This window comes from Grammomys surdaster, unplaced genomic scaffold (genome assembly GCF_004785775.1).
Source record: "Grammomys surdaster isolate TR1022 unplaced genomic scaffold, NIH_TR_1.0 126278, whole genome shotgun sequence".
Taxonomy (NCBI): domain Eukaryota; kingdom Metazoa; phylum Chordata; class Mammalia; order Rodentia; family Muridae; genus Grammomys; species Grammomys surdaster.
The window spans coordinates 3,131,125-3,137,634 of NW_021621078.1; the positions used below are offsets into that span (position 1 = coordinate 3,131,125).

Genomic DNA, 6,510 nt, shown 5'->3' on the forward strand with positions numbered 1-6,510 from the left:
TATACAAGGGCCCCCTCATACTTGGTGGTGTTGGGTTATGAAAAATTGTGTCAGCTTGATAGATGTAAGACAGTATCATAGCGCTGTATAAAATTTCCAGTTCCTCAGTGAAGTTAAGGCCCTGTTGTTGTCATTTGTTGGGCCATCTCCTCTACTGTTTGCATTTTAATTTTTTTTACCCACTTTTACTATTTATTCTTAGTTTTAAAGACATTATTACTTTTAATTTCATCTCTGTGTGAGTACGTGCACATAAGTGCAGTTGTCCACTGAGGCTGGAGGCATTGGATCTCCTGGAGCTGAAGGTGTAGGTAGTTGCAAGCTTCCTGCCGTGGATGCTGGAACCTGAACTCAGGTCCTCCGAAAGAGCTGCTCTCACTGTCACTGCTGAGTCGTCTCTCTGGCCCTCCTTACCCATTTCTAGTTCATTCATACGACTTGATATATTCTTGATATATATTCTTGATATATTCTAGGTGCTTCTTTCACATGCCATAAATACTTCTTTAAAGAAGACTGGGTGACAGAAGACATAAATAGAGTCAGTCAAAGAGCTGGGAAGTACAGCCGGGAGATGGTGGAGCACGCCTTAAATCCCAGCACTCGGGAGGCAGAAGCAGGCAGATCTCTGGGAGTTCGAGGCCAGCCTGGTCTACAGAGTGAGTTCCAGGATATCCAAGGCTAAGACAGTGAACCTGTCTAGAAAACAAGTAAAAACCAACAAACAAAAGAGCTGGGAAGTGCAGACAGCGAAGCAGGGAGTCGGGAAGGTAGGCAATGACTGACATCTGGCCAAGTATGTACCAGAGGCTCCTGGGTGGGGGAGGAGGAGAGAGGGTCAAACTGCTGTAGGGTTTTTAAAGCAGACTATGAGCTTAGTGTGCAAGGTGCTCACAGCCCAACAGCCTGTTAGGCTGTGCAAAGGGCAAAGGTCTATGGGAGTGTGTTCTGGCTCACAAAGTACCGCTTGTCAAGTGGAGTGGCTCAGGTCATGTTGCAATGCTGCTAGGTGACCCAAATCAGCCCTACAGGGCTGAGGGAGGAGGAGGCACTAAGTAAACAGCCACTCCACTTGAGGTGGCTTGTTTCTGGCTCTCCACAAGCCAGTTAGAGTCTCAAGGGGCCTGTAATTGAAGGCACTTCAGCCTGTAATTCTGAGCCTCTGCTCCCAGGCTTGGCTGAACTGTGGGCAATGACACTATCTCTGGAGTGCCTCATCTGGAGGCTGGCATGGATGGGATGGCAGGCAGGCTCTGGGCTGCTGGGCAGGGAATGAGCAGGTGGTGAAGCCAGAAGTAAGAGCAGTACTAGTTGCCTCCGCTGCTTCTTGCCCGGGGTCAGCAGCATGCATACCACCATAAGGCATAAGGGAGGCAACAAGGCAGATCGCTCCCAAACTGGTGGTGACAATCCCACTTTAAGATGTGAGTAAAATGTTATATACAAATGTTTTCACTGTAGCATCATCCGGACAGTTTTAATTTACATGTATTTATTTGGGGTGTTTGGGTGTGGCACATGCCACAGCTCTCCTGTGAAGGGCAGAGGACAAACTAGAAGAGACAGCTCTCTCCTTCCACTGTGTGGGTTCCAGGGATCAAACTCAGGCTGTCAGGCTTAGCAACAACCATCTTTACCTATGAGCTATCTTGCAGAGCCACCCTTCAGCTAATTTTAAAAGCTATCCAATGGTGCAGGGCTTATTTAATTATGGTGCATCTGTAAAATGGGATGTCTTAGAGACACATGAAGCCCAGTGGAGACAGTTTACTGTACACAGACTGCTGTGTTCCTTCCCTATCTTAGTTAGGGTTCCATTGCTAATAAGAGACACCATGACCAATGCAACTCTTATAAGGGACATTTAATTAGAGCTGGCTTACTGCTTTCAGAGGTTTAGTCCATTATCTTCATGACACAAAGCATGGCAGCATGCAGACAGACATGGTGTTAGAGAACCAGAGAGTTCTACATCTGGACCCGAAGGCAGTCAGGAGAAGATTGGATTCCAGGCAGCTAGTAGGAGGGTCTCAAAGCCCACCCCCACAGTGATACACTTCCTCCAACAAGGCCACACCTACTGCAACAAGCTCACACCTCCTAATAGTGCCAGTCCCTTGGCCAAGCATATTCAAATCACCACATTCTACTCCCTGATCCCCGTAGGCTTGTTCAAACACATGAGTCTATGGGGGCCATGCCTACACATAGCATAATGCAAGATACATTTATTCCAACCTCAAAAGTCCCACATTCTGTAACAGTCTCAACAATGTTAGAAGTCCAAAGTTCAAAGTCTCTTCTGAGACTCATCTAATCACTTAACTGTAATTCCCAATAAAATCAAAACCAGATCACATACCTCCAATATTACAGGATATACATTACCATTCCAAGATGTCATAGTGAAGAAATACTGGACCAAAGCAAGACCAAAATCAGCTGAGCAAACTCCAAACTTCTTGTCTCCATGGCTGATGTCAAAGCACTCTTCAGATCTCCAGCTCCTTTCACTCTTGTTGACTGTTGTTGGCAGTCAGCAAGCAACAAACTCTGTTCTCTTGGGCTGGTTCCACTCCTGTTAACAGCTTTTCTCAGCAGGTATCTCACAGCTCGGCATCTCTAACATCTTGGGGTCTCCAAGGCAACTTCAACTTGATCTTCTGGGCTCCTTCAAAGGGCTTGAGTCATATCTCCAGCTCTCCCTCTGTAGCACTCCAAGGCCTAAGCAGACTTTGGAGTGCTACAGAGGGCAGCTCCATTCTACTGCTGCTGCTGCTGCTGCTGCTGCTGCTGCGGTTCTTGGTGATCATTCCATGGTATTGGCATCTCCAGTTCACTGGGGTCTTCTGCTGCAACTAGGCTTTACCAATAGCCTCTCATAGGCTTTCTTTATGGTCTGGAGCCATCAACTGCGGCTGAAGCTGTACCTTCACCAATGGTCTTCCCTGGCTTCTCACTGTGCCAAGCCTCAGCTGCTCTCTATGACCCCCTCATGCCTTCAAAACCATTTCTACTTGGGTGATTCTTACATGTCAATCCCTGCTTGGCTATGTAAGAGACAGAATGACACGGTTGCCACCCCTGGAACAGAGCCAGCAAGGCATGGGCCTCCACCAGTGTTGATAGTCATTGCTATTGGCATAAGGCTTATGTATATAATAATACATATTTTCATGTTCCTCATTTGAGGGATGTCCTCTCTTCCAAGGTTAATGACTCCATGATAATCAGAGACAGGACAAGTCCAAGAGTTGAGGGTATGGCTAATGTCTCAACAAAATGTTAAGTGCTGAGACCTTTAGGACAGCCCCTCAAGGCTGTGGGAAAGAAGTCTAAAAACATGAGTTCAAAAATATATAACTTCTCAACTATGCAAAATTATAAGGATGTGATATGAATTGTATAAGGAGCTTCACAGATCTAAAAGAACAGAGGCAGCTGCTCTGTGAGCCAGCTTGTCAGAAAGATACAAAGGCAGGCAGAGTCCTGAGCTCAAGGTCAGCCTGGGACAGAGCTAATTTAGGTTCAGGTGTGGTTGGAATGGTAGCCTCAAGACAGGATTCCCATCCAGATAAGTTTGCAAAGGCAGGCAGATCTCTGAATTCTTTTGCAATGTTTTTTTTTTAAACAAAAACAAAAAAATGTACTTGCTGTCCTTTTCTGAGAGTCAGGGGGCTAAGGTCATGAAATGCTGATTCATGAGATGGTCAAGAGAGAACCTGGAGTAAATGACTGAAGTGATATGTAAATTAAAAACTGGGCTTTTGATCTGCATGAGATGAGCTAGCGGAGAGAGCAGGGTTTTTTTGGGTTTTTTTGTTTGTTTGTTTTGGTTTTTGTTTTTTGTTTTTTGCTTTTTTTTTGGTTTTTTGAGACAGGGTTTCTCTGTATAGCTCTGGCTGTCCTGGAACTCACTCTGTAGACCAGGCTGGCCTCGAACTCAGAAATCTGCCTGCCTCTGCCTCCCAAGTGCTGGGATTAAAGGCATGCGCCACCACCACCCGGCTGAGAGCAGTTCTTTTTAAAGAAAATTTTCTAGTAAGAGCTGGGCTGTCTGGAGATCTCTGGAGAGTGAACATAGCTCTTTTAGAATTTTTTTTATAGCTCTTTTAGACTTTTTTCTAAAAGGATTTCTGAGCTTGGTCGGAAATCCTAACATTCACTTAGAGTGCTAACACAGCTCTTTTAGGATGTTTTCTAGCAGCTATCCAGAGAGAAAACTGTCTGAAGAGCAAACACGGATCATTTAGAATGTTTTCTGACTTTCTGATTTTGATCAGAAAACTCAAGAATTACTTTTAGAATTCTTCTAACAGGATTTCTGACTAAGTTGGAAAATTCAAGAAATTTTATAGCAGCTTTTCTGACTTTGGTTGGAAAATCCATGAGCTATCCAGAGAGCTTTTAGAAACTTTTTCTAGCAAGAGAGAACTGTCTCCAGCAGACTACAGAGCCAAGAGCTATCTCCATAGACATGTCTGGGGAGCCATCTAAAGCAGAACACAGGCCATCAGCTTGGACCCATGATTTGACTTTGAGTTGTTTGTTTTGTTGCTCCCAGAACGCCCCTTCTCTCAGGAACGCCTTTCCAAGCTGAGGCTGGTCCTTGGCACTTACATCTTTCCAAATCCAGCTGCAGCACGAGGTACAACCTTGGCTATCTCTGGAACACAGCTTCTTTGTGCTCTCAGAGAATACTTCCCAGAAGATTTCACCTCAGTGATGTTGGTCTCTTCTTAATCACTGCTAATTTTTTTGTTCCACTTAACTACCATCAATTGTCCTGGTAGTCCCTTCTATTCTTGACTCTAAAGCCAGAGCCACACGTTCAAAGCTGCCAAATTCTGCTGCTTACTGGAGCTGGACCATGTCTCCCCCCTCCCCTCCCTTGTTCTATTACATCATCACCAGCTTTGTGTACTCCTGCACTGGCTAAGCATGGCTGTCCTGGAACTTGCTCTGTAGACTGACCTTGAACCCAGAGATCTGCATGCCTCTGTCTCCTGAGTACTAGAACTAAAGGCGTGCACCACTATTCCTAGCTTTTCTTTCCCTGGAACTTGCTCTGTATTAGGCTGCCCTTGAACTCAGATAGTTGCTTGCCTCAGTCTCCTGGGATTAAAGGCCTTTACCACCATGCCTGGACCTAAGCTTTTCATTATAGACCTTAAAGTTTCTTTTTTTTTTTTTAAATTTTTTTTTAACTTTTTTTAAGATTTATTTATTTATTTATTATATGTAAGTACACTGTAGCTGTCTTCAGACACCCATATGAGGGCATCAGATCTCATTACAGATGGTTGTGAGCCACCATGTGGTTGCTGGGATTTGAATTCATGACCTCTAGAAGAGCAGTCAGTGCTCTTAACCGCTGAGCCGTCTCTCCAGCCCGACCTTAAAGTTTCTTAAGTTGAAAACCAAGAATAGCCATCATAATCGATCCCTTCTCAATTTGACACACAATCATATCTCTTTATTAGGTCATAATAACACTTAACATGATGTAACTCTCCCTCATACAACTGCAAATGATAGAGTTTAGCTGAGTGGGGTCTGGCCTCAAGGTCACCACTCCCTTAATTCCATTTAATATCCTTGAACGCAGGATTCAGCTTCATTCCACTTCCTGGTGCCCCTTTACTCTTTAAGCCATCCATTTTGTATTTTTCCTTTCTAAGCTTTCTATGCTTGACCAACATGTTCTTCATGAGAGTAAACCAGAGAACAAGTTCTGTGCTGTCTTTCTTTCTCTCTTTCTCTCTCTCTCTCTCTCTTTCTTTCTTTCTTTCTTTCTTTCTTTCTTTCTTTCTTAGACAGTCTTTGTCAATGCAATTAATATAAATCTCTTTACCTTAGCCTCAGGCAGACTCTTTGGACAAGAGCAAAAAGCAGCAACATTCTTCACCACAACATAAGAACAATCTCCAAAGTTCAAATTATCCTCAGCATCAATGTCTTCCATATTCCTACTAGGATGGACCATTAAGCCCCCCACCCCCCAAAAAAAGCATTCTATGACTTTCCAAATCCAAAGTCCCAAAGTCCACATTCCTCTAAACAAAATCCATGGTCAAGCCTATCACCCCAATACCCCAGTCCCTGGTACCAACTTCTGTCTTGGTTAGGGTTTCCATTGCAGAGAATAGACACCATGACCAAGGCAACTTTTAAGGGACAACATTTAATTGGGGCTGGTTTACAGGTTCAGAGGTTCAATCCACTATCATAATGGCAGGAAGCATGGCAGCGTCCAGGCAGACATGGTGCTGGAGAAGAAGCTAAGAGTTCTACATCTTGATCTGAAGGCAGTCAGAAGACTGGCTTCCAAGCAGCTAGGAGGGAGGGTCTCAAAGCCCACAAAGTGACACACTTCCTCCAATGAGGCCACACCTCCTAATAGTGCCACTCCCTGGGCCAAACATATTCAAACCACCACATTCCCTAAATGTAATACCCACTTTTCACACACACACACACACACACACACACACACACACACACACACAC

General features: G+C 44.5%; 1 non-coding gene across 1 annotated transcript; it reads left to right on the plus strand.

Annotated features, from left to right (window-relative positions):
- The first annotated feature begins 4,096 nt into the window (after positions 1-4,096).
- Positions 4,097-4,159, plus strand: LOC114613996. Its single transcript, XR_003710249.1, has one exon. It is a non-coding gene; the product is annotated as a U7 small nuclear RNA (small nuclear RNA).
- Positions 4,160-6,510: the final 2,351 nt, after the last annotated feature.